The following is a 12,484-nucleotide window of genomic DNA, read 5'->3' on the forward strand; positions in this document are numbered from 1 at the left end:
GGGTGGGGTAGAGAAGGGGTGTGGGGTGGGGGGGGAGAAGGGGGGTGGGGTGGGGAGGGAGAAGGGGTGTGGGGGTGGGGGGAGAACGGGTATGGGGTGGGGGGAGAAGGGGTGTGGGGTGGGGGGAGAAGGGGTGTGAGGTGGGGGGGGAGAGAAGGTGTGTGGGGGGGGGGGAGAGAAGGTGTGTGAGGGGGGGGAAGAGAAGAGAAGGGGTGTGGGGTGGGGGGAGAGAAGGGGTGTGGGGTGGGGGGGAGAGAAGGGGTGTGGGGTGGGGGGGGAGAGAAGGGGTGTGGGTGGGGGGGGAGAGAAGTGGGTGGGGTGGGGGGGGGAGAAGGGGGGTGGGGTGGGGGGGAGGTGGGGGTGGGGAAGGTGTGTGGGGTGGGGGGGCAGAAGGGAGGTGAGGTGGGGGGGGGAGAGAAGGGGTGTGGGGTTGGGGGGGGGGGAGAAGTGGGGTGGGGGGGAGAAGGGGTGTGGGGGTGGGGAAGGTGTGTGGGGTGGGGGGGGCAGAAGGGAGGTGAGGTGGGGGGGGAGAGAAGGGTGTGGGGTGGGGGGGAAGAAGTGGGGTGGGGGGGAGAAGGGGTGGGGGGAGAAGTGGGGTGGGGGAGAAGTGGGGTGGTGTGGGGTGGGGGCTGGGGTGGGGAGGGAGAAGTGGGGTGGGGGAGAAGGGGGGTGGGGTGGGGGGGGAGAAGGGGGGTGGGGTGGGTGGGGAGAAGTGGGGTGGGTGGGAGAAGGGAAGTGGGGTGGGGGGAGAAGGGGTGTGGGGGGTGGGGTGGGGGGGGAGAAAAGGGGGGGTGGGTGGGTTGGGGGTGGGGGGGGTGGGGAGAGGTGTGGGGGGGAGAGAAGGGGTGTGGGGGGGAGAGAAGGGGTGTGGGGGGGAGAGAAGGGGTGTGGGGGTGGGGGGGGGAGAAGGTGGGTGGGTGTGGGGGGGGGGGTTAAGGAGAAGGGGTGTGTGGGGGGGGAGGGGTGTGTGGGGGGGAGAAGGGGTGTGTGGGGGGGAGAAGGGGTGTGTGGGGGGGAGAAGGGGTGTGTGGGGGGGAGAAGGGGTGTAAGGAGGGAAGGAGAGAGGATGGAGGCAGGAAGGAAAGGAGAGAGGGGGGGGAAGGGAAGGGAGAGGAGGAGTCTGAACGACCTTATCACATATTGGCAAACTCCTGAGGACCCCTGTCCTAATTTCAGAAAAGTAGTATCAGCTATTCAAACAAAATGCTGTTGTTGCAGAAAGCATGTTTTAGTAATATACAACTTAAATGATGCATGAGCAAGTGAATAATTTCAGAAATCTGAAAGCTTGGGGAGCTTAGTTTGAAAAGACATGTTTTACTATTTGATTTAAGATGTGGCTTTTTATAAAGAAGACCAAGAAACATTTAATATTTCCTTTAGTTGGATCTATCTTCCTTTCAGTGCTGCAATGCTTACTGTATTTAAGCTGAAACTTCTGACAACATTTTAAACAAGTCTTTTTTTCATACCCTCTCCCTCACCCCCCCCCCCCCCCCCCCCCCGCCCAAGCTGCTTTAGCACAGTCCTTCCAGAAGTTTATATCAATTGTTGCTTTTGAGTTCCTAGTGCAGATTGAACCTAGCTTATCCGGAACCCTCGGGATCTGGCCTGTTCTGGATAAGGGATTTTTCCAGATGAGGCGTGGTCATGTTAAATTGGATGGTACAGGTATTGAGCAAGGGGATATCTGGGCTGGGAATGTGACAGAGATAATGGGGAGGGAGGTGGAATGGAGGGGTGGATCATGGGGTCAGGCCAGCGATTGCGGGAGTTGGCAGCGAGGAAGAACTTCAATTTGTTTATGTTGGAGTTCTGTGCACGTGCCACCAGGTGGCTGGGAATGGTTCTGGATAAAGTGTGGTTCCAAATAAGGGAATTCTGGATAAGGGAGGGTTCAAGCTGTATAACTAACTAAAAGCCAGCTGCAGTAATCATGTAGAATATATGATAAAACATGAAGTTTCTTCTTGAAATTGGCATGGTTTGTCTTTTCCTGTAACCTGCTGTAAACATCCCTTTGAATATGATACCTACATTGTTTTTTTTCAGAAAAAAATTAAGAAAAAGTTGGAGTTCATACTTTGATGTTTTTACATGCAGAAACAACTTCTGGTTCATTTCACTGGTCCTAAAAATTCGCTGGTGTTTTGCATTCTCATCAATTTCCCATTGGTGGGGGAAAGCTTGCAAACATAGAGTCCTGACGTGCTCGATGAATGGTCAGTCTTGCTGTCCATCATTGGGAAATATGTATTTGATGGGCTAGAAATTGGCCGGTCTTGCGCCCATTTTACTGCTATTTTTTCATGGTAAAAGTGTTTGGCGCTAAAATTTTTTTCCATTTTTCAAAATTGGCCAGCAGTTTACCGCCGGCGATTTAAAAAAAAAAAAAAAAATACCGTCTGCCCTTTTTTTTGTGATGTCACTAGACGTCAAATACTCCGATAGCGCCGTTTTTGGCAAATTGGGCAATACTGCCATTTTTAAATACCGCGAAAAAAAACGCCCAAAAAATGCAAGTCTTACCAGGTTGGATTCACGACGCTACCGGCACCATCTTGAAAAATGGAGCTACAGTTCAGTGAATGAAAACATTTGGAGGGAAGGCTCTTTGAGCGTTTTGTGAGTTTATACTTCGTTTTTAAGGACATGTAAGGACATTAAAAAGAATGGGACCTATGCTATCTCTGCCATTATTGCTGGCTGCTTTTTCTATGGAGAGCAGACCTGGAAGAAGGCTTATTGAACAGCGTAATCAAAGAGCTTGCAGACTTATGGGGAGAAGGCCTTACCTCTCGACTTTTCAGGGAGAAGTCTGTCTGAGGCACAGTGCGTGGTCAGAGATATGCTCATAAAGGCAGACATACAGCCGACAAGTGTGAGGAGGACTGCACTGCGCATCGAGGTGAAGATGACTGCAGCACTTGCCTTTTATGCCTCTGGCTCCTTTCAGGCATCAGCAGGGGACATATGCTCCATCTTGCAGTTCGCTACACATTGCTTCCTTCCGCAGGTGATTACTGCACTGTATGCACGCAGGAAGGATTTCATAAACTTACCAATGACCATAGAGGCACAGAATGAGAGGGCTCCAGTCTTTGCGCGAATTGCTGGCTTCCCGAAGGTACAGGCTGCCATTGACTGTGTGTACATCACCCTGCGAGCACCTTTTTGTTGATTCGGAGGTTTACTGAAACCGAAAGGGATCCCACTCGCTGAACATACAGATCGTCTGTGACCACATTCGGCGCAGCATGGCAGAAAGTGCATAATTTCCAGGGAGCATCCATGATGCTTTCATCTTGCGTGAGAGCAGTGTTTCTCAACTGTTCGAGGGTCAGGTGAAGGACCACCACTACTGCATTACATGTCGACGACTGATAGTACATTGCATTAATTGAACCCTCGCCCGCAGATCAGTACATCGCATAAACCGAAGCCTAGCCCACAGACACTACGTAACATTGAGCCAGCGCAGACCGTGGATTTTGCAGCACTTACCCTCGCTCTCCAACGTGCTTTGTTTAATGGCCCTGGTAGTTTCTCATGGTTCATCAAGAAAACATTGAAATGCAGAAACATCTTAAGATGTCAAAAAGCAGTCTTTATAATGTGTGACGATCATGAATTACAAATAAGGTGAAACACTAAGCCTAGCAATAACAGTGTGTCACGTTTACAATTTAAGTAATTGGGAGTGCATAAATAAAAATATTACTTATTCTGACGACCCTGCAATGGGAGGAGATCTCGAGGGAAGGGTCGTGGAAAACTACACCCATCTGCTATAATGTGTTTGTGGTAAAGTGTGGCTGAGCAGGTTTCCTGCACTGGACATGGTCCCTCTGGATAGAGTCCACTGAGAAACCTGCTCAGCCACACTTTTCCACACAAGCATTATAGCGGATGGGTGTAGTTTCCCATGACCCTTCCTCGAGATCTCCTCCCATTTGCCTTCTACAGCAGTGACCAGAGCCTCATTTGCATCTACAGTGAATTTCCTGGCCCTCTTCCTTGTTCAATCACCTGACATTTTTGATTAACTGATTCTGAGCTGTGCTGAAGTCTGCAGATCTTTAGATCCCCCCTCAAAAATGGCTGATTCAGCCCTGGGTGTACTGCGCATGCACCCTGCACGTGACCTGGATGGTGCCAGAAGGATCGGGAGGAAAAAACGGGGGTGGGGGGGATTTTTTTTAACGTATGCGCATAACGGGTGTTTTTTTTACCGCCACGAAATTGCATTTCGGCGCACAAAAAATGGTTATTGTGAAAGCCAAAAAGCGTTTGGCCAATTTTGCACGTTTATTTTTCGACGCTATTTGTGCGATTTTAAAAAAAACGTTATACGCGATTAGCGCCATAAAAAGGCGATGGTGCTATTTGGCCAATTTCTAGCCCTCCAAGTTGTATGCATTAGTGCATGGGAATTGTAGCCTGCGAGCTTGAATCTCCAGCTGATTATGATGAGACTGGCAACCTGTCTGAACCCATGTTTCAGGTTTCTCACTTGGGTACAGGCCTCTGAGAAAACATTGTTACAGGCATTTTGAACACAGAAAAAATAATTTCCTTGTCATTTTAAAATGTATCATTATATTAACCTTGTATCTAGTAGTAGATGTCCACATTAGAGGTGAAACAAAGCTGATACCCAAAATGATTTTCAATGTTTTGTTCAGCTTCTATTATATTGCGAGATTGTGCTGACAACTCGCGCTTGAGTTGTTGTTTCGTATGCCCTTTGTAATTCTTCATTGATCGTTGTTCAACTCTGTCCTTGTGTTTGACTTGTACTTTCCCTACCAGTTGTGATTTATTGATGTTTTATGAATATGGAACACTGACTAATCTGCTACAAATATAACAGATATTTGTGTGCATGCAGGCAGGATGCCTTAAAATCAATGGATATGTTTCAGGGAATATTTTGTATGCGCTATATAAATTTGTTAATCTCTACAAATGGTTTGCTGTAAATTGTTTTTTTTAAATCACATAATTACAATGGTTAGAACTGAAACCTGACCAAAAGATGAAATTCCTGCTTGCAGTGCCAAATGGTACCAATTTCCAAAATACCAGTTTAAACAAAAAAGTAAAAATATACATATTTCAGGATAACAGATTTACATTTAGCCATCAAATTGTCTTTTGTGACTTTTACTGCTGTCTTTTTTTAATCTGAAGGCCTCAGCCTATCTCAAAAGACTGGACTTCAACTGCGTATTTTCCCCCTGAATAGTTTTTTAAAAACCTGTGCCTTCTGAGCTTGTCTGGCTTGCATATTTTCCTAACATGCATCAGTAGGTTTCTGAGTTCAATTAAAGGGTGTGGGATTTGAGACTTTCTTTGTCTTTTCTCAAAGACTTTGAAGCAAACTAGAAATGGGATGCTGAAATCAGTATTTCAAGCAAGTGTTACTTCTAAAATGTTAATTCTGGTCCTGTTACTTTTACACAACATTGGTAATTAACACACTTTGTATTTTCAGCAAACTTGGATACATCACACTTAGTCCATTTATCTAAGTCATTAATATAAATTGTAACTAGTTGAGGCACAAACAGTGATCCTTGCAGCGCACCAGAAGTTACAGCCTGCCAACTTGAAAATGAGTTGTTTAACCCGACTCTTGTTTTCTGTCTATTAACCAATCCTCTGTCCATGCTAATCTATTACACCAACCCGATGAGCCCTCATCTTGCGCAGCAACCTTTTATGTGGCACCTTATTGAATGCTTTTTGGAAATCCAAATATACCACATCCAATGGTTCTCCTTTGTCGACCCTGCTCGTTACCTCAACCAAAAAAACTCCAATAAATTTGTTAAACATGATTTCCCTTTCATAAAACCATGCCTAATCATATGATTTTCTAAATGCCCTGTTACCACTTCCTTACTAATGGATTCATCATTTTCTCGACAACTGATGACTGGCTAACTGGCCAGTAGTTCCCTGTTTTCTCTCTCCTTTGTTTTGCGAGGTTACATTTGCTTCCTTTCAATCCGCTGGGACCGTTCTAGAATCTAGGGAATTTTGGAAGTTCACAACTAATGCATCCATATCTTTTAGAAGCCTTGGATGTAGGCCATCAAGTCCAGGGGATTTGTCGGCTTTTGGTCCCATTAGTTTGTCAAGTGCTTTTTCTCTACTGATCTTAATTATTTTTAAGTTCCTCATTCTCATTATCCCCTTGGTTCCACACTATTATTGGTGTGCTTTTTGTGTCTTCTACTGTGAAGACAGATACAAAATATTTGTTTAAAGTCTCTGCCATTGCCTTATTCCTCATTATAATTTCTCCTGTCTCAGCCTCTAAGGGACCAATGCTTACTTTTGCTGCACACTTACTTTTTACATACTTGTAGAAGCTCTTGGAATCTGTTTTCATATTTCTTGCCAGTTTACTCTCACTCTATTTTCTCTTTTTTTAATCAATTTTTTTTGTCATCCTTTGCTGGTTTCTAAATCTCTCCCAATCCTCGGGCTTACTACTATTCTTTGCAACATTATAAGCCTCTTTTAATACCTAACACAAAGGAAGATAGTTGTGGTGGTTGGAGGTCAATCAACACAGCCCCAGGACATCACTGCAGGAATTCCTCAGGGCAATATTCTAGACCCAACCATCTTCAGCTGCTTCTTCAATGACCTTCCCTCTATCATGAAGTCAGAAATGGGGATATTCGCTGATCACTTCCATTCACAACTCCTCAGATAATGAAGCAGTCCATGCCCGCATGCAGCAAGAATTTGGGCTTGGGCTGGTAAGTGGCAAGTAACATTCACGCCACACAAGTGCCAGTCAATGATTATCTCCAACAAGAGAGTCTAACCACTGCCCCATGACATTCAACAGCATTACCATCACCGAATCACCAACCATCAACATCCTGGGGTGGGGGGGTTACCATTGACCAGAAACTTAACTGGATCAGCCACATAAATACTGTGGCAACGAGCAAGTCGGAGGCTGGGTATTCTGCGGCGAGTGTCTCATCTCCTGACTTCCCAAAGCCTTTCCACCATCTACAAGACACAAGTCAGGAGTGTGATGGAATACTCTCCATTTGCCTGGATGGGTGCAGCTCCAACAACACTTAAGAAGCTCCACACCATCCAGGACAAAGCAAGCCGCTTGATTGGCACCCCATCCACCAACTTAAAGATTCACTCCCTCCACTGATGTTGTACCATGGCTGCAGTGTGTCCCATCTACAAGATGCACTGCAGCAGCTCACCAAAGCTTCTTCGGCAGCACCTCCCAAACCCACGACCTCTACCAACTAGAAAGACAAGGACAGCAGGTGTGTGGGAACACCACCTCTTGCAAATTCTCCTTCAAATCACACACCATCCTGACTTGGAAATATATTGCCGTTCCTTCAACGTTGCTGGGTCAAAATCCTGGAACTCCCTCCCTAATCGCACTGTGGGAGTACCTTCACTACACGGAATGCAGCGGTTCAAGGACAATTGGGGATGGGTGATAAATGCTGGCCTTGCAAGCAACGTCCACATCCCATGAACGAATGTAAAAAAAAATCTAATACTATCCTTAACTTCTTTAAGTCGTCAAGGATGGATCACTTTTCCTGTGGAGTTTTTATTCAATGGAGTGTATATTCGTTGAGAATTTTGGGGTATTTCTTTAAATGTTTGCCACCTTATCTGTTGTCATACCTTCTAATATAATTTTCCAATCTACCTTAGCCAACTTGCCCCTCACACCTATGTAATTGGCTTTATTTAAGTTTAAGACCTGTTACCTATTTAAGTATTTCACACTTGAACACAATGTGTAATTCTATCATATTATGATCACTCTTCCCCATAGGATCCTTTATTATATTACTAATTTACCTGGTCTAATTGCACAATACAAGATCTAAAATAGCCTGTCCCTTGGTTGGTTCCACAATATATTGTTCTAGGAAACTGTCTCAAATACATTCCATGAACTGACTACCTTTGTCAATTTGTTTTGGCCAGTCTATATGAAAATTGAAGTCCCCCACAATTATTGCATTACCATTGTTACAAGCTCCTATTATTTGGTGATTAATATGTTGTCCAACAGAAACTGTTAGGGGGCCTATAAACTACTCCCACCTGTGTTTTCTGCACCATGTTATTTCTTGCCTCCACCCATACTAATTCTACTTCCTATCCTTTATTCTCAGGGCTACCTCCTCTTTCCCCCCTCCCCCTCCCCCTCCCCCTCCCCCATCCCCCTCTCCCCATTCTGCCTATCTTTTCAAAATGTCCAGTACCCTGGACTATTTAGTTCCCAACCTTGGTCACCTTACCTCGTCTCTGTAATGCATATTAGACTTTTTACCATAATTCCCTGCTTTCACCTTATTTGCTGAAGCACTATAACCGATAAACTCTGTCCCTTCCTGTCGCACTCTGCTTTTCTTTACCCAAATCGCTACACTGCTCTATTGACTTTTCTCTAGATTTCTAAAATGTCCCCCCCCTTTTTTAGTTTAAAGGCCTGTCTACAGCCCCAGTTATTCAGTTTGCCAGGGCACTGGTGCCAGCTCAGTTTAAGTGGAGCCCGTCCCAAAGACTCCCTCTTTCCCCAGTACTGGTGCCAGTGTCCCATGAATTGTAATCCTCTCCGAGCAGTTATTACTACATCTAAGTCATTTGGAGGTGTACCAATGTGTGAATTTTTGCATAGCGCTAAATATACATCCTTGGGTGTCGACCTTGTCTGTGGTAGCATTCTCATTTCTGAGCCAGAAGGTCATTGGGTTCAACCCCCACTCCAGAGTCTTGAGCACATAATCTGGGCTGGCACTTTAGTGCAGTACTGAGAGGGTGCTGCATTGTCGGAGATGCCATCTTTCAGATAAGATGTTAATCCGAGACCTCATCTGCCTCCTCGGGTGAACGTAGGACTTTGCTGTACACAAATCTGGATACGGCAGCGCAGTGCTCATGTTACTGGACTAGTAAGCCAGAAGCCTGGACTAGTAATCCGGAGATGTGAGTTCAAATCCCACCACAGCTGGGGGAATTTAAATTCAGTTAATTAAATACATTTGAAATTAAAAAGCTAGTATCAGTAATGGTGACTCTGAAACTACCGGATTGTCGGAAAAACCTAACTGCTTCACTGATGTCCTTTAGGGAAGGAAATCTGCCGTCCTTGCGTGGTCGGCCCTATATGCGATTCAGACCTATAGCAATGTGGTTGACACTTAACTGCCCTCTGAAATGGCCTAGCAAGCTACTCAATTGTAACAAACCGCTACAACAAAATCAGCATTGTGGGAGTATCTTCACCACATGGACTGCAGCGGTTCAAGAAGGCGGCTCACCACCACCTTCTCGAGAGCAATTAGGGATGGGCAATAAATGCTGGTCTTGCTAGCGTTACCCATATCCCGTGAACAAATCTTTTTTTAATTAGCTTATACAACAGTGCCAACACTTTCAAATACTTAATTGGCTGTTAAAGTGCTCTGGGACATTCTGAAAAACGGTGAAGCAAGAAATTCGGAGAAGTCATGCGCCAATGGTTTTTAAGTACCGCTGGGGAGTGGACCACCGGTGTGCAAAACTCAAAATAGTGTTTGCCAAAAAGTTGGAAATGAAGTACAGAGATAAAATGTAAACCAGTTTTCTGTAGAACAGTACAGATTGATGCACTTCCTAGATCACAGGTGTTCACAAAGCCTGGAGAGCATTTTGAAACCTGAAATTTCTTTGTCCACTTGCGTGTGCGTTTACAAAGCTAATTTCTTCCATAACCGCCTATTACTCCAGGATCATCCTAGAGACCAAAGATGGCTTCTTTATTGCACTAATGACCATCTCCTAAAACCCTTCTCCCCTGCCCCTTCCACCCTCGCCTCCAACAGCAAATGCAAGGAGCTCATGGACTTTTTTGTCACCAAGATAAAAAAAAAATTTATTTATTCGTTCATGGGATGTGGGTGTTGCTGGCAATGCCAGCATTTATTGCCCATCCCTAATTGCCCTTGAGAAGGTGGTGGTGGTGAACCGTCATCTCGAACCACTGCCGCCCCTGTGATGAAGGTACTCCCAGCAGTGTTAGGGAGGGAGTTTCAGAATTTTGACGAAACAGCAATGATGATGTATGACTTGCAGGTGATGGTGTTCCCATGCAGCTGCTGCCCTTGTTCATCGAGGTGGTAGAGATTGCGGGTTTTGGAGGTGCTGTCGAAGTAGCCTCGGCAAGTTGCTGCAGTGCATCTTGTAGATGGTACACATGACAGCTATGTGGAGTGAGTGAATGTTTAAGGTGGTGAATGGGTGGCTGATTAAGCGGGTTGCTTTGTCCTGGATGGAGTTGAGCTCGAATGTTGTTGGAGCTGCACTCATCCAGGCAAGTGGAGAGTATTCCATCACACTCCTGACTTGTGCATTGTAGATGGTGGAAATAATTTGGGGTGTCAAGAGGTGAGACACTCTCTGCAGAATACCCAGCCTCTGACTTGCTTTTGTAGCCACAGTATTTATGTAGCTGGTCCAGTTAAGTTTCTAATCAATGGTGAGCCCAGAATGTTGATAGGAGGTCAGACAATGGTAATGCCGTTGAATGTCATGGGGAGGTGGTTAGACACTCTTTTGTTGGAGATGGACATGAATATTACTTGCCACTTATCAGCCCAAGCCTGGATGTTGTCCAGCACTTGCTGCATGCGAGTATGGATTGCTTCATTATCTGAGGAATTGCGAATGGAACTGAGCAATGTGCAACCATCAGAAAACATCCTCACTTTTGACCTTGTGATGGAGGGAGGGTTCTTGATGAAGAAGCTGAAGATGGTTGGGTCTAGGACACCAGCCTGAGGAACTACGATGATTGAACTCCAACAACCACAACCATCTCCCTTTGTGCTCTGTATGACTCCAGCCCGTGGAGAGTTTTCCCATTGACTTCAATTTTACCAGGGCTCCTTGGTGCCACATTCAGTCAAATGCTGCCTTGATACTAAGGGCAGTCACTCTCTCCTCACCTATGGAATTCAGCTGTTTTGTCGATGTTCAACGCAAGGCTGTATTGAGGTCTGGAGCTGTGTGGTCCTGGCGGAACCTGAACTGAGCATCAGTGAGCAGGTTATTGGTGAGCAAGTGCTGCGCAATAGCACTGTCAACAACCTCTTCCATCATGTTACTGATGATTGAGTAGGCTGAAAGGGTAGTAATTGGCCAGATTGGATTTGTCCTACTTGTTACGGACAGGGCATACCTGGGCAATTTTTCACTTTGTTGGGTAGATGCCAGTGTTGAGGCTGTACTGGAACAGCTTGGCTAGAAGCACGGCTAGTTCTGGAACACAAGTCTTCAGAATGATAGCTGGGATGTTGTAGAGCCCCATAGTCTTTGCTGTATCCATTGTGCTTAGTCATTTCTTGATGTCTTGTGGAGTGATTCAGACCATCCGTTCAGCTGTCTCTGCTGCTTCCTGTGTTTTACTAGCCCTACCCATGAACTTGTCTTTCACTGGTTTCTCGCCTATGTTCCCTTTTGGCCCCTCTGCGCTCATCTTGTCAATGAGACCCACCTCATTTTCCCTTGGCTTAATTCACACTAAACTGCTGACCACCCAACTTCCCTTACTGGCCCCATGCTAGCTGATATTGTAAATTGTTCCCTCTCCTTTTGAAAACTGCTATGATCAACAGTTCCTCAAAAAACCCAACCATAACCTCTCTGCTCTGTAAACTCCTGCTCCATCACCATTCTGCCTTTGCTATTAAGACCTTCAACATCTCTCAGATCTGTGTCCATCTTTCCCACAACTCCATATTTGAATCTATTCAATACCGCTTCTATTTGTGCCGCGGCACTTAAATACCCCCAATCAAAGTGACATGATGTCCTCTGAGACTGTGAACATGGTGATTATAACTTCCCCTCATCCTTGACACCTCTACAGCCTTTGACTTACCTATGTGATTGTAGCCAGAGGATCTCCTTTTCTTCCCACCCTCATAGTTGCTTCTGAAGTTCCCAGATTTATTCTTGGCTCCCTCTAGTTCTTTGACTGCACGCTGGTCGTTGGTGTTATCTTCGTCACAAACACTGAGGACACCAAGCGCTACCTCTCGTCACCGCTGCCTCGGTGTTTGTTTTCTTGTCGAACATGTTGTCTCGGATGAACTGCAGTTTATCCCAGTTAAACATTGGGAACATCGAAGCCATCATCTTTTGCCCCTGCCACAAACCCCATACCCTTGCCACCAATTCCAATCCCTTCCCAAACATTGATTCAAGCTGAACCAGACCGTTTGCAACCTCAACATCCTATTTGACTACGAACTGAACTTCTGACCACATAGCCTCTCCATCACAAAGACCGCCTACTTCCACCTGTATCATTCTACACCTCTGTCCTACCTCGTCCCATCTACTTTCTAATCCCGCATCCATCCTTTTATCCTCCAGACTTGACTATTCCAATGCTCTCCTGGCCAACCTCCACTTTCCATAA

At 45.8% G+C, this 12,484-nt stretch overlaps 1 protein-coding gene across 2 annotated transcripts in view; it reads left to right on the forward strand.

Annotated features, from left to right (window-relative positions):
* ube2wb (ubiquitin conjugating enzyme E2 Wb) overlaps positions 1 to 12,484 on the forward strand; it is a 117,550-nt gene that overhangs the window by 20,387 nt on the left and 84,679 nt on the right. The window lies entirely within an intron of this gene.

The sequence above is a fragment of the Pristiophorus japonicus genome, chromosome 1 (assembly GCF_044704955.1).
Source record: "Pristiophorus japonicus isolate sPriJap1 chromosome 1, sPriJap1.hap1, whole genome shotgun sequence".
Classification (NCBI taxonomy): domain Eukaryota; kingdom Metazoa; phylum Chordata; class Chondrichthyes; family Pristiophoridae; genus Pristiophorus; species Pristiophorus japonicus.